The 16,603-nt window shown below is 39.5% G+C and overlaps 1 long non-coding RNA gene across 1 annotated transcript in view; it reads right to left on the bottom strand.

The window, feature by feature from the left end:
* Positions 1-6,910: 6,910 nt before the first annotated feature.
* Positions 6,911-16,603, bottom strand: part of LOC140343267 (uncharacterized) — a 9,935-nt gene continuing 242 nt past the window's right edge. The window contains exons 2-3 of the long non-coding RNA XR_011923289.1: positions 13,950-14,069; positions 6,911-7,210 (exon numbers count right to left, since the gene is read on the bottom strand). This is a non-coding gene — a long non-coding RNA (uncharacterized lncRNA). The remainder of the gene's footprint in view (positions 7,211-13,949; positions 14,070-16,603) is intronic.

Raw genomic sequence — 16,603 nt, 5'->3', positions numbered from 1 at the left:
GCATCCACCACGGTCATCACTGTGGCCTGTCCGAATGGTTTGTCATCAGCTGTGACATAACCCTGTAAGGTGCTTGGAAGGTTCGAGCACAATTCTAACTTGTGATTTCATCTGACAGTGAGCATTAAAGTGCAACAACAGCCACTTATGTTCTTATTATAGTTAGCAGGGAAAAGCATTGGAACTCCTTATTTGTTCGGTGCTGTCTGTACCCTTTGTATTTACCAAGACAGTAAGTGAGCAGAAATCACCCTATAGAGAGACAAACAGCAACCTGAAAGAGCTTCTAACCCTTCCCAATGCAACAAATACTTACCTATGACTGGCTTCAAACGCTACAAACCCCTCTGCCTTATTCATGGTAAATCAATTCATTTCCAGAAACCAACTGCATCCCCTCAAATTATCAGCTCTCCCTTGTATCACCAACCTCTATCTTCTTTTACATGGCTCCAACCACTTCTAGATTTGCTGGTGCATTAAAGATGTCCTATAACAGATGTAAGGCTGAAGTCCAGGTAAACAGCTAAATACATGGCGGAATACATATGTGGGGGCTGTTTGACCTGCAAAAGGATTTGCATTAAAAATAAAATTGATGATGTGCCACTGAAATAGAAATCCATTATTATGTGTATTATATCTGCCTCGAATTCAGGTTTAAAGATTACCAGAAAGTAGTTTTTGTAATCTGAGGAAGTGTTGGAAACTTTGTCAGGTTTTAATAGAGCCAAACCAGTTAGTAAAGGAGCACAAAAAAAAGTTATTTTGTATTAAAGTATATTTATCCAAAGCGTTCTGGGGGTCCAACACATCTTCACCAGAGCTTCAAATAGTCAAATATAAAAATATAAAATCAATATGTAAAACAAAACTCAAACATAAAGACATTTCATATATCTCATGTAATTATTAAATGATGAATAAATATATAAATATATAAGATAATAAGGATTCTAAATATGCTAATTTATGCTTAGAATTTCATTTAGAGTGAATAAACTAAATTCATGATACTCTGACCAATGCCTGATCAAATAAAGCTCACAAATATTGGTCATATTAGATTATTTGTAAATATTTTGTAGGTTGTATGACTGCAAGTTGCCACTTTAAACTGAACACATCGGGGCTCATGTACAAAAGGAATTTAAGTTTATCAATTCATTTTAAGTAAATGATCACAGTAAGGAATATTCAGCTTAGTTTAGTAAATAAGCTAAACATTTCATTGAAGCCAATCATATGAAAGGCCATCTAAAATGTATTATTCCTTGCAGAGGATCAGAGTTTCATCTCATTTACTAAACTAAGTGAAAGAACAACCTATAGTGTAATCATTCCCATTGCACTGAATGCAGAAGACTTCTATGAGTTGGATAATTCTCTTACCTCTGAATACTATCAGCATGTCATATTAACCTGAATAAATATATGATGTATATAGCTAGGATATGTGTGTTTATTTCTCTAAATCCACGTATACATGTATAAAAAAAGATGCTTTAAATATATATTGGATCATTATACATTTATATTTCATACTTTATAATTACACTCTTGTACCTATTTTAGTGTAGTTTAATATTTTTCATCATTTTTTAACATAATAGCTACATTTTACATTCTGAGCTGTCTTATACACATTGATTGTATGTTTTAATATAGATCTGTTCTTTAATGACGAGGGAGGTATTGTCCGCATTTTTTCTGGTGTTCCCTTTCTGGAAGCAGCATTACCAGAGTTTAAGGATCTTAGTTTCCACTGATATTAAACATTGAGATTGCAGCACCATTTCAATGTATTGGCTTACATAATATCATTTATATTTATTTATATATAGTTTGTTTATGTCACTGCTGGGGATTTTGCTTTCTCTGCCTGATGTTATTAATATTATTAGTACACAGTATTTATATAGCGCAAACATATTATGCAGCGTTGTACAAAGTCCATAGTCTTGCCACTAACTGTCCCTACTCACAATCTAATGTCCCTACCATAGTCATATGTCATTGCCACAATCTAAGGACAATTTGGGGGGAAGGCAAATAACCTAACTGCATGTTTTTACAATGTGGGAGGAAACCGGAGTACCCAGAGAAAACCCACGCAGACACGAGTGGAACCTGCAAACTCCATGCAGATAATGTCCTGGCTGAGACTGGAACCTGGGGCCCAGCCCTGCAAAGAGCAGAGTGCTAACCACTGAGCCACCGTGCTGTTTATGATACATTTCATACAGAAATGCTAAAGGAGAAATTACTGTCTAAGAGGGAAATTTTTTTTTCTAATTTATTTTTGCATTTTTGAGATAGAAAATTAAACACCTCCAAAAGGCCCAGGACAGTAAATAAACCTGATGGGGATTTTGGCTTTTAATATTCTTTATGCAAGTCCAATTTGTTTAAAATATGTAGAATAATGCAGCTTTGTATTCTATCATACATTGCTGATTTGACACTGTACTTACCTGAATCTGACTTGGCATTGGTCTCTTGTTGTCCATGTACAGCAGAGCTTTGACTGTGGGTGGTACATTGGTCAGATATCACTAAAACCCTCCAAGAGATGTATGAAACCTGTCGCTGTCTGAGCTTAGCAGACTCCACTCATACCTGAAATATTTATGTATGATTGATTTCAGATTTCCTAGATTTCCAGATGCAAACTTCGTATTTTAGCTGTAATATTCTAATTAGACGTAATTTTTTTTTCTCTGGGGAAATGCTTGTAACCGACGTGATTTTAATTATCTACAAAAAGTCATGAATGCAACATACCTTTTAATAGCTACATTTTATTACACCGTGAACATGTTTTGTGGCATTTAGCTGTCTCACGCCTGGAAGAGCACACGTGTGTTTAGAGAAAGAAAGAGTAAACTGTAAGCGTGCAATAATGTTGGAGCTTCAGGTGTAATATTACATTTTGTATCAATATTTTTCTTTTATTTCTATATTGTTATTGGAAAACCAGAAACAAGGAAGACGATATACAACAAAATATGGACAAAATATTACTGGAAATATATACTTACCTGTCCTGCTTCCCTGTCACTGGCTACTGTTCTAATACAGAGCTGAAACTTTATTTACCTGACCCCTGAGACCACCAAACTCCTTGTACATACTCATCATCTCTCATCTGGACTACTGTAACCTCCTCCTCTCTGGTATTTCACTAACCAACTCTCTGCTCTACAATCTATTATGAATACTGCAGCCAGACTCATTCATCCTTCCCACCTACCCACCCAACTATCTACCCCATACACAGCCTTCCCACCACCCCTCTTCTGCTGCCTCTCTTTGTAGTCCTCTTCATTGGCTTCCATTTCACTAGAGAATCAAATTCATCTCCTGTGCTTTGCCTTCAAATCCCTCCACAGCTTTTGTCCCACTTAACTTTCTGGCCCGATACCCCCCTAGCCATTTTCTTTGCTCCTCCAATGACCTACTAATGAGTTACTCACTCATAACCTCATCACACGCACGGCTCCAAGACTTTTCTAGAGCTGCCCCAACTCTCTGGAATGGTCTCCTTGTCCTATTCGGCTTGCTCCTACTTTCTGCTCATTTAAAAGAGCCCTCAAAACCAAAACTGGTTCAACCTCACCTTGTCTTCTTCTGTCTCCTAAACCCTCACTACTCACCCACCATTCCATATCCCCCTCCTATTGTGTGATACTTCCCCCACCTCCTAGATTGTAAGCTCTTAGGGGCAGGGTCCTCTCCTCCTCCTGTGTCACTGTCTGTATCTGTCTGTCATTTGCAACCCCTGTTTAATGTACAGAGCTGCATAATATGTTGGCGTTATAAAAATCCTGTTTATTATTATTATTATTATCATTATTATTAATAATAATAAAAATAATAATAAAAAAACAACACTTCTGGGTGTATCGATCTCCTGGCCTACCTACTGTGCTTTTAAGTCCACCCCCCAGATTCTACATTACTATATATTTCATTTTGCATTGACATTCCATGCAATAGCAAGTCATTGTCATTAAAGTATTTCCAGGTTATCCCACCATGAAGGCAGGAGGAATTCTTTTCTCACCTTCTATCTCAAATCTTTTTTTACTAAAGCAATAACTGTGTAGAGTTATAAACTTTGACCACTGTTAGAATTATTTTAAATGACTACACCCAGAGAGAATTAGGAGTTACAATGTAACATTATTCCTGCACTGAAATATCACTGCTACAGGCCTTAGTTATCCTTTCCTGGTGACAGGTTCTCTTCAAGGTTTTGAGTACAGGGCATTTATTTGTCCCTGAGCAGGTTTTATTGGCCCAAACCAACTCACAAGGTAATAAAAGCATCCTAAGAGGGTCCATTTCCTTATAAATGAATGTTGTATTTGCCTTGATTCTGAGTGTGAAGCCCGGACACTGTGTGTGAGTGTGGAAGGATCCAGGGGTTTTTAATAATATTATCTATTCTCTTTGTTATGGTAAAACCTGGAGATCCAGGCCTCTGATTCAAATTGGCATTCACAACATATGTGCAGATGAGAGGACACAAACAAAATCCCAGCTGGAAGGTGTCATCTGTTTCAAAGCCTGATAAACAAATTATTGTGAATGGATAAGTGTTCCAGGAAGCTTTCTATTCACTTTTGGAGTTTCGGAATGGTCAGAGCTGAGTGACCCCTTCACCAAAAAAAGCTAAATTCTCAGCACATTGGTAGCTATTGTCTGCAGTACTGAAAACTGTAATGATTGTGTTGCCTTGTTAGCTCTCATCAGTGGAAGATATGGAACCCAAGGTATTATTATTATTATTATTATTATTAATAATAACAATAAACAGGATTTATATTGTGCCAACATATTATGCAGCACTGCATTACATTAAATAGGGGTTGCAAATGACAGGCACAGGAGAAGCAGAGAACCCTGCCCTGAAGAGCTTACAATCTAAGAGGTGGGGAAGTATCTCACAATAGGAGGGGATACTCCTATAGATACTCCATGGTATCCATTGAGTATCCATGAATGGTCCCTCCACTCCTTGCCATTTTATGGGATGACATATTTCTGTAGTAAGGGCAACACTTCATAGTATTCTAATTTGGTTAGTTTTGGCTGACCTGGCCCTATCCTGACTGTCTTATAGACACAAATTTTAGCCTTTGCATTGCTTGAGCATTGTCCCTGTGCCTCCTATGATTGTGTTTTTATTCCTTGATGTCTTCATGATTCATTTTCTGCATCTTAATATGATGTTTCCTGTATTTTCCCTTCAGCCGTGTGAGTGTCCCTGCCTGCCCTGACCCTTGGGCAACTCTGAGCTGACCGCAGCTTGTCACATTTGTCCTGATCTTCCTGACCTGTCCTTGACCTCATGGAGGTTTTGTTTCCCTTTTATCCATTTATATCTGTGAAATGCTATAACGTACCAGCTACAACTACCAGATGTATTTTTTTTTACACTTTGGATACAGCTATCAAGACTTAGAACCTTTGTCAAGGTTTTATTGTTGTGTCCCATTCATTTGTATTTTTGTCACCAAGAGTTGTCAACAGAAAAGAAGATGAGGGTAAAACATATAATGAGGACACTTAAAATGGTGATAACTTCCTGTTGTATCTTGGGACAGGAAGGGAAGGGAGATCGCCCTAATAAGATAATAAAATAAACTGACAAGTGTTTAAATGGTTACATACTCTATTAAAAAAGTCATAGTCTAACATAACCTAAGATCATTTTTTTGAGGAGGAGAAACAATCACCTACCAATATGTTTTTTTTTTATATGATGGTGTTGCTATATAGCCCGTGCCCTACAAGCCCTGAGACACTGTCACATGCTGGGCATGCTAACAGTTGATTTTATTTACTAAAAGGATTTAGGCTGCTCACTGTAATTTTACAGACTGATTGGATGGTTGAAGTCACATACTCACCTGGCCTGCATTCCCCTACTTTTCATTTCTCAATTACAGCCAGTGACACTACCCAGAGCGTCAGAGTACAGGGACCCTAAAAGGTTGTCTGTGGATTAGTATGTGTTGCCATGTTGCGATGGGGGGCTGTCTGATGTGGAAGTTAGGAGCCCTCGATATGGCTGTTTGATCAGCCCCATAAAGTGCTGCTATCTGGGGCCTTGCTGTTATCATAGCAGACTTGTGTGCATATGAAATGGCTTTCCTCTCATGCATGGATAAACACTGGAGCTGTCTGCTCATCTTACCATCACCCAGTTCTAGTTTAGAAATGTGAGCACTTGTCCAATATGAAATCTCGTTCGAAAGAGAAACAAAATGAGTTCAGTCCAGGCAAAAAAAGATGAGGTTATGAAATCCCCTAACTGGCATTATTACAAAGCTGTATGGTGAGCCCATAGCCTACCAGGCCCATAGACCTCTGTACTAATGTCTGGGGGTTTCATGACACTTCTTTAGGTGCTCTATAGAACATTTCACATTGCACAGAGATTGGTGTTACAGTATCAACTTTGCAGAGGCTCCTTAGAGATTATTTGTAGCTGAATACAGAGGTAGTACAGTGGCTGCTGCAATATTTCGATATAAAACATGTTAATGTGCCATGGTCATCATTAGGTACTGTGGATAACATGAGACAAGCCAGAAGTTAGGGATTCTGTAGCTAAATACTTTGCAAAAACTAGAGTTAGTCTTACCATTTCCAGATTTACCGGACAGCACCTAAGAGGATATAGGTCCTTCCACCAATCTGCCAAAAACTTCACTGAGAACCAGGCTCACTGGGCCAAAATAGAGCAATTAGAATTAAACTTTAATTCTTGAAACTTGAAATGTGAAACTAAAGAAATGTGGAACGGTCCATAAATATTTGGACAGAGACAATTTTTTTCTAATTTTGGTTCTGTACATTACCACGTATAATTGTAAATAAAACAACTCAGATGCAGTTGAACTGCAGACTTTCAGCTTTAATTCGGAGGGTTGAACACAAAGATTGCATAAATGTGAGGAACTAAAGCCTTTTTTTTTTTACACAATCACTTCATTTCAGAGCTCAAAAGTAATTGGACAATTGACTCAAAGGCTATTTCATGGGCCGGTGTAGGCATTTCCTTCGTTATGTCATTATTAATGAAGCAGATAAAAGGCCTAGAGTTGATTTGAGAGGGGGGGGGGTGTATGTGGAAGACTTTGCTGTGAACAGACAACATGTGGAGTTCCCCATGCAGGTGAAACAAGCCATCCTTAAGCTGCAAAAACAGAAAAAAAAACATCAGAGAAATTGCTACAATATTAGGAATGGCAAAATCTACAGTTTGGTACATCATGAGAAAGAAACAAAGCACTGGTGAACTCAGCAACACCAAAAGACCTGGACGTCCATGGAAGACAACAGTGGTGGATGATGGCAGAATCATTTCCATGGTGCAACTCCTTCACAACAGCCAACCAAGTGACAACACTCTCCGGGAAGTAGGCGTATCGATATCCAAGTCTACCATAAAGAGAAGACTGCATGAAAGTAATACAGAGGGTGCACTGCAAGGTGCAAGCCACTCATAAGCCTCAAGAATAGAAAGCCGAGATTGGACTTTGCTAAAAACATCTAAAAAAGCCGGCACAGTTCTGGAAAAACATTCTTTGGACAGATGAAACCAAGATCAACCTTTACCAGAATGATGGCAAGAAAAAAGTATGGAGAAGGTGTGGAACAGCTCATGATCCAAAGCAAAGCGCATCATCTGTAAAACATGGCGGAGGCAGTGTGATGGCTTGGGCGTGCATGGCTGCCATGGCACTGGGACACTAGTGTTTATCCATGATGTGACACAGAGACAGCCGAATTAATTCTGAGGTGTTCAGAGACATACTGTCTGCTCAAACCCAGCTAAATGCAGTCACATTGATTGGGAGGCGTTTCATAATACAGATGGACAATGACCCAAAACACAGCCAAAGCAACCCAGGGGTTTATTACAGTAAAGAAGTGGAATATTCTGGAATGGCCAAGTCCGTCACCTGATCTGAACCCAACTGAGCATGCATTTCACTTGTTGATGACTGAACTTCGGACAGAAAGGCCCACAATCAATAACTGAAAGCCGCTGCAGTAAAGGCCTGGCAGAGCATTACAAAGGAGGAACCCCGGCATCTGGTGATGTCCATGAGTTCAAGACTACAGGCTGTCATTGCCAGCAAAGGGTTTCCAACCAAGTATTAGAAATGAACATTTTATTTTCAGCTTTATTTTGTCCAATTACTTTTGAGCCCCTGAAATGAAATGATTGTGTAAAAAAGGTTTTAGTACCTCACATTTATGCAATCTTTTTGTTCAACCCACTGAATTAAAGCTGAGTTGTTTCATTTAAAATTAATTGTGGTAATGTACAGAACCAAAATTAGAAAAAAGTTGTCTGTGTCCAAAAATCCACATCTAGATGAATGGCTCTTTGCATTCTATGTAAAATCTGTTCTGTATCTAATGAATCGATTGAGGGGCTTCAGATTGATAATAAGATGACAATTCTCTGAAGGTTTTTGTATTGGGGCGATGTATAAGTAGAACTTTAGAACTTTGGAAGAAGGGGGAACTGGAAGAAAAACTTGCAGGACCAGATGATTTTCAGATGACAGATATCAGAGCACATGCCTTTATAGAAACTCTGGGGACTTTAGGAGAATTCCAACTGCTATCCTCTATTAGGTGCAGCATGAATTTGCTTGATGTTATTGATTTCCATACTGAAAGGAAGGTTTCCTATCTTTCTCTCACTGGCAAAAAAAGTAATTGACTTTTGAACAGGCCCTTTGGCTCCAAAATTATTTTGGCCATTTGTTGTTTAGATGTCGATGCATATTGCCTCTGCTTTTGGCCTTGAAAAAGTTTTTTCGGAACAGGTTTCTTTTTCTTGGAAAAAAAAATTCTACCTGCTGTGTGGTTCAAAATAGTAACTAATTCTGCACCAAAACAGTATTCTCCTGAAAGGGGAGCAGCACAATGTAAAATCATGGAGGAAGAGTCTCCCAGCTAAGTCCTGAGCTTACAGAAAATAAAAGAATCCAGAAGTTGTTCTTCAAACTGTGAATTTAGTTGAGCAAGCCAGGCTTCTAAATTGTGAGCTAAACAAGCAGTTATTAAAGCCAGCTTAAGGTTAGTAACAGAAGAGTCCCAGCGTCTCTTCAGAAGAGTATACATTTTAGGGGTTATGGACTCCATATTCTCAAAACAAATATCAGCATTCTTTGACACTTTGGCATATGGGGCATCAAGACCTGCATAGTCATTCCAAGGTAAAGTATTATCTTCCTCAAAGGGAAACCTAAGCTTTAGGAAGAAAATGGTTTCTTTTTCTTCCATTTTTTGAAAATAGACTGATAAGACCTTGTGTACCTGGAAAACCCAGGGTTTCTCTTCTTGTAAGCTAGAATACATTTGATCTTGCAAGGACAACCCTGTCTGAATATTCAAGGCAGCAGAAGGGCAGGGATGAGGACAAATGATGTGGTGTACCACTGATTTTTACATTTAACCAGAGAATGGAAAGACTGGAAAGTAGAACATAGCTCTTCTTTAACACTACACAGAAGCTCTTCTGTAATAAATTTGTCTATGCATAAGGCTGTAGACCAACTTCTTTCCATCCAGACTGAACAAACTTAACATTCGTTTAAGGGGTGATATGTTTTTTCTTTCGCTTTATCCTAGGAACATTATAATAAAGTCATTAAGAGCGAGGTACGGACTCCCAAATTTAGTGGTCCTGTCCTTCTGTTATTAGATTCTGGATTAGAGTGTTTCGCTTGCTGGGTACAGTTTTCTCAAAACAGGTGCATAGAGAACCATGGGTGGCCCTCCTGCAATTTAAACCTTCTAACCTTTCCAATGTCCAATTCCAATTATGTGTATCTATATTGATTGCAGCAAAACAAACTATAGCGATTCACTGGAAAATTCAAGCTATCCCATTTTTTGAAGTTTCAAAACGCATAGACAACACATTTCTTAACGAAAAACTTTCCGGTGTCCTGAATGACTCACAGGAAAAATTGCTTTTTGGGAACCCTGGCAGCAGTATTCTCTCCCAAATGTGCAGTTAATGTGACAACCCTCTAGGTATGGACTATGCCTTACCTGGTGTTTTATACGATGTCTTCCTAGACTTATCCTTTTCCCCCTTCCAGTCTTCTTTTAATTTATTTGTATTGTTATTGTTTTCTTTTTTGTTTGAAGTTGCACTGGAAATTTTACTTTTGTACATGTATCACTTTTAATATGCAAATTGTATTGTATCTCTATTTTTGTATGCAAAATGTGTTTAAAAAAAATCTTTTAGGGTTTATCTGTCACCACCAGACCTGTCCCAGAAGGATACCAGTAAGACCTCAACCCCTTCCACAGTGTTGACCAGGAATTCTTGGCACCTGGAAATGACATAAGTCCAGCTGAAAAAGGCATCCGATGTTGGCAATCTAGCCAACTACACAGACAGGAACTGTCCACTCTCTCCTTTGTGAGTGGTATACAGTAACTCAAAGGTGATCTGGTGCTCGGCCCAAATAGGCCTTCTGCAGACACAAAAGATGGAAGCAGAACACCAAGCATACCTTGCCCATATGGAGAGAACAGCTGGAAGGTCAGCAGACATAAGCAGTAATATCAGGGGAGTGTGCAGAAGAGAAAAGAGATGTGAAACTTAACTGATAGTGTTAAAGACTTCTTGTTGTTTCTTGTGTTGGTGGAAAGAGCTACGCTCCCTCTGGTGATCTTCTATAGGCCAACTGGTAAAACAAATTACTAACTTTACTGCAACACTGTTCTTTTATGGATTCATATTTACACTAAAATTGTCCTAAATACAGTTTATATTTGCTTTTAGGAAGATTTGCCTTTTTTTCTGGATGACATAACAAAAAATGAAAGGAAGTCCCTCCAAATCGAGTGAGATTCATAGTCAATGACATCACCCAGGATTCTGTCATCAGGAAATCTATCATTTAGTGGTGGTAAGGCAATGAATAATACTTGTTTTATTATTATTATTATTATTATTATTATTATTAATAATAATAAGGAAAAAGCAGTTGGGGTCCTTGCTAATGTCTCATTAGGGACGAAATCTGAATAATGGAACGAAAGGGAGTGGCAAGCCTGCTTATTTGAAAAATTCTGCAATCATGTGTTGTATTTTATTCCATCAAATTATTTTTCATAATGTGGGTATCTTTATTTTACTTAAACTTTTGTAACAAATAAGGGGTACTAATGTACCCGTGTACTTATCTCTATGGGTCAGGGGAAATCCTGCGGAACCCTACTACCTTCTTAAGAGACCGTAAGAGGTCCTACCCCTTAATTTTAGGACACCCGGGTACTGGTTGGCTGGTATGGTAAAGAAAGGGGGTTGCACACACTCATTGCCCTCCCAGGATCAGGGTCTGGTAATATTGACAGGTGACACCACATACAAGTTTAGGGGAAACATATTTTTGTAAAAGATTTGTGTAGTAATGCATGAAAACACTCTTGGTATTTTTCTAAACATTTTGGTGCTTGTAACGGGCAATGTTTCTAGCTCTCCGTGCCTATTTCTGACAGCACTTTGCTTATTCGTCCTAAACATGGCAGGAATTTAGGTGGAAGGTTTTTCTCCCCTTGTCTTTAGTGGGGTCCGTGGCAAAGTTTGTCAACATTAAAGTACTTCCTTTGTGTGAATTGAGGTCTGTTGTCAGCAAAAGGTTAAATTTCTGGGCGATGGAAATCTCCTGTGTGGTTGACTCTTATTATGTGGACGGGGAGAAGCCGCTGGTGGGAATTATTCCCCATTTTGTGGTCCGCTATGCAGAAAATAATCTAATCCGCTGTTTGATTTACTCTGTTGAATCTCTTTCACTTAACATGCTCATTCATCCGTGCGGCGAAGCCTCGTCCCGCTGCCATAACAGCAGCACAGCGGAGGAGCAACTTTAATTCTATAGTACCGCTGAAAAGGTGAATCCTACTTTCCTGGGCCACCGAGCTGATTCGTCTTAATAAAACGACTCTTACAGACGCCTTGGAGGGATCAGAGCACCGAAAACACAGAAAGTTGGTTTGTGTGGAGAGGGGACCATACAACAGTTGCACCATTGTGTGAAATCATCATACAACGCAAACACAAATAGGTAATCTGATGGAATTGGGCCTAATGATTTGTGCAATTTGCCATTTTAGGTTCTAATGGACCTGATATATTAAAGCTCTCCAAGGCTGGGGAGGATACACTTTCATCAGTGAAGCTGGGTGATCCAGCAAACCTGAAATAGACCTGGTCCAGGGTTAAAAACTTTTGCTAACAAATAGTAAATCCATTCCAGGTTTGCTGGATCACCCGGCTTCACTGATGAAAGTGTATCCTCCCCAGCCTTGGAAAGCTTTATTAAATCAGAGCCAATATGTGAAACAGCTGAAGGGAAGGTGTGTATGGACTGATCAGGCATTCACCGCATTATTTAAGGGGTGATAATAATTCCCCCCATAATCATATACACTATACTAGGCCTCTCCAATATATTGAATTAGGAAAACTGGTGCCCCTGGTATGTCTTCTTTATATTGCTGTCTCCCCTGTTATATTTCTCCTAGTGTATATTGTCACTACATTTGTCATGAGGACTTTGGTTTTGGTGGCACTGGGAGTTATGCCTACAGGACAGGAAGTGAAAAGGAAATTTCCAGAATAAAACAAAGCGTAAAAAATGGGCAGGTAAGTGGTAAAAGAGGTCTGCAGACAGGTGAAAGGAGACTGCTGAGGGGTGAAAGAGGACTGCAGAAGGTGGGGGGGGTGAGGGTCAGAAGGACAGGGGTGGACCATTGATAGGGACTAATAGACTAGATTGTAAGCTCCTCTGGGCAGGGTCCTCTCCTCCTCCTGTGTCACTGTCTGTATTTGTCTGCCATTTGCAACCCCTATTTATGTACAACGCTGTGTAATATGTTGGTGCCAAATAAATACTGCTTATTATTATTTTATATAAAAATAATAATAATAATAATAGATGGATAGTAATAGACAGTTGACAGGGGGGAGGAGACTGCTGATGAGCAGAAAGAGACTGCTGATTGGTGAGGGAGGAGTGCCGACAGGTGTGATAGGTGTACCCAGGTGAGAGGGCACTGCTGATAGAGGGAAGGAGACTGCTGATGGGAAAAAGGAGGGTGCAGGTAGGTGGAAGTGGACTAAAAGTAAATTTGTCCTTTACCAGCTTTGGTTTGCATGGATCAATAGCTTAAAGTCAGATTGTATTGTGAGTGGCGGATGTATCTGAGGTTATGTACACACATCAGATGTTTCCTGTCTGATAATCACCTCAGGGCTAGTATAGGACGAGAATCTGACGTGTGTACAGTGCTTGTCTGACCTCATTCATGGATTCATCCTGGAAGATCCACAAATGATAAATGATTGTAAAGAAAGTGAAGGGGAGAGAGCACAGTGGGGTGCCGCTCCCCCATTCTCCCCTCTCTTTAGAGCAGAACGGCGCTGTATGTACAACACTCATTCAGTCTTTTGTTGTTGGAAAGGATCGTAAAAGATAACTTCCAACAATTATTCCACATGTGTACGCAGCCTAACAGCGGGCCCCTGTGCAGAACTGAGGGTCCGGGGCCCTTGTACAGCAGCACACTCCCCATGTCTGTCCCTGATTACATACACCTTTATCTTTCTGCTCTGTACAAACTTCAATTAGAGACAGTCTGAAGGTAAAACCCTCTGCCAGGCTATTGTATGATTTGTCTTACAATAAATCCAGCAAAATAAAATATATAAAACATCGAAATGAACACATAGGGCTCTAGGAAATATGACATTCCCTCATCGGAATCTTCCAGGTCCATGTGTTTCCTTGGCAGTAGTTGATTCCCACCAGGGAATGATTGTGACAATGTCTGATTCCCTGTTTAAAAACTGAGCCCATATAAAGTGTAACAAAGCTATAAAATGAACTGACCTGACCAGCATTCGAACAATCCAGTTTTCACCACTTTTGTAGGCAGATTCCAGGAAACGTGAATATGCGTCACATCGCCTCTCCCGACTCCTCGGCGCTCTCTGCGTTCAGGAATTGCTGCTGAATAATTAAGAGGGAAGTCAGCTTCATTTTACATTGGGTGAATAAACGGCGTAAATAGCGGCAGAAAATGAGCAGCGATCTTTAATGACTCCGTATCAGAACATTACTAGCGTTTCCTGCATCACTTCCATTGGCTGCAGCGGAAAAAGCGCCAGGAAATGAAATACAGAATTACATCTGAACATTAGTTTATCAGTCAAATCTTTTAAATTCCAAAATATGGAATTAACACACTCATGACTGAAGAGAAATCTGATACAATGATCTGGAGAGGATACACTTTCATCAGTGAAGCTGGGTGACCCAGAAAACCTGGAATGGGTTTCTTCAAAGTCATTTGCTTTTGCTAGCAAATGGGCCTGATTTATTAAAGCACTTGGAGACGATAGATCATCTTTGGAGAACCTGGGTAATCCATCAGACCTGGAAAGGATCTGGTCCAGGAATGCAACCAATACCAAATAACTTTTAAGATATCCATTCCAGGATTTCTGGATCACCAAGGTTCTTCCATGATAGTCTAACCTCTCCAGCCTTGGGGAGCTTTAATAAATCAGGGCCAATGTCACAAGAGATTTCACTTCTCACAGTCCGGGGTATTTACAAAGATCTTTTGGGACGATTTTAACGGAAGGATGATCAGGGGAAATATTACCTCCCTTGTGGGGTCAGAAGGATTCATCCACCCTAAAATTTACTAAACTTTATTCACTGAAAATGTACCCCCAGAAAATAGGGGGGGGGGGGGCAATCTTTCTTCAGAGTGAATGCTGATGAAAATATTTTGTTAAAGTGTCAAAGAAATCGAGAATCTATGACAAATATATTCACCAGCAAAGAATCGATGAGTACGATGTTGCTGTCTGCATATTCACCTGAATAAGTTGCACCAGTCACTATTCACTAAACTTTTTCCAAATTTTTTAGTAAAGTTTTTATTTCCTAGCTCTGGTTTCTGTCCAATCAGAATGCTTGTTAGAAATAGAGATGGGTGAATGTGCCCGGGTTCGGTGAATGTTATCTGACAATCCATTTATATACTGCAGATGAATCTCCTGCTTTAAATGTTTTCAGAGTATTAAATCCTAGGAGAAAATAGCTGGAAAACATTTGCTTAGAAGAAGAAAAAAAAAAACACAAGATTGCTGAACATTGAATAGAAAAGATTGAAAGTCCTAATGATATCAAACCTGAACGTCAACTCTTATGTAAGACGAGGTGATTGGCTCCCTGTGAAGCTTCTTCCAGTATGAGCTCTGCTGTACATGGATGGCTTATACCCGGTCACATTCAGGTACTCACATTAAGTCTGATTTATCAAACCTCCCCAAGAGGGGAGAAGATAGATTATCATGGGTGAACCTGGGTGATCCAGCAAACCTGGATCAGATATGTTTCAGGACTGAAAACATTTGCTAACGCATAGCAAATCATTTTTAAGAAATACATTTCAATTAGGCTGGGTCACCCAGGTTCTCCCATGATAGTCTACTAGGCTACCTTCTCCAGCCTTGGAGAGCTTTGATAAATCAGGCTCATTGTGTGTATGTTAACATATACATTAGACCCCCCCCCCCCCACACACCATGTTAAGAGTGGAGTGCCCCCTGCTGGGAGATTTCCCCTCTATTTGTACCACGGTTACTGATTCAGGAAGTAAAGGAAAACTTGAATTGTAGAATTGTCATAAGAATATAACAGGAAAATCTTCTAATGGGAACCAATGGCTGGTGACAAAGCTCCAGCATAGAAGGTCTGATTAGTTTAGGGAAATTACCTCTCACTTCCTGTTGTGTCTCCAAGACAGGAAGAAAAATTAAATCTCCCAAGCAGCACACTGATAGCAAAATAAAACCGAATGAGGGTTGTAATACTTCTTATTCATTATTATTAATTATATGGGGGCATTATTTCTGCTTATATTATTTGTCAATTGGTTCCAGCTTTGTGATTACCTCCATGATGCAGTGTTCCTATTGGCAGGGAGTTGTCAGGGGTATGACCACCGCCTACAACCCCTATTCACAAATAAACTGGGGGTCAGAGTGTTTAGGAGGCTATTGGAAGTTTCATGTAAGGCTCCTTCCACCCCCGACCCGCAGCCATCCAGAACCAGAAGGTTACCACCAGTAAGGCCGAGCCATGTTTAGGTTAGGATATATTGTGAAGGGAAACCAGGAAACCATCTGCTTATTTCCAACACTGGGACAATGATTGGAAGCTGTGATTGGCCAATAATGGATTTATGTCGCAATTACAATGTGCAGTAACCCATAGCAACCACATCATAAACTGAAGGATGAATTCAGATTTGATGTCCCAGCAACATACTCAGTGTTGGTATGATGGCGGTCCTCCGAAAAGAACTTAAATTACCCCTTGATGAGGCATTCCTGAAACTTAAAGGGGAACCATTTTGAGGACGGTCACCACCTGGCCAACACATTAGCAGCCTGGAAAACTATATACATATATATATATATATATATATATATATATATATATATATATATATATATATATATATATAT

Source organism: Pyxicephalus adspersus, chromosome Z (genome assembly GCF_032062135.1).
Source record: "Pyxicephalus adspersus chromosome Z, UCB_Pads_2.0, whole genome shotgun sequence".
NCBI lineage: Eukaryota > Metazoa > Chordata > Amphibia > Anura > Pyxicephalidae > Pyxicephalus > Pyxicephalus adspersus.
This window is presented reverse-complemented; position numbering and strand designations above follow the sequence as displayed.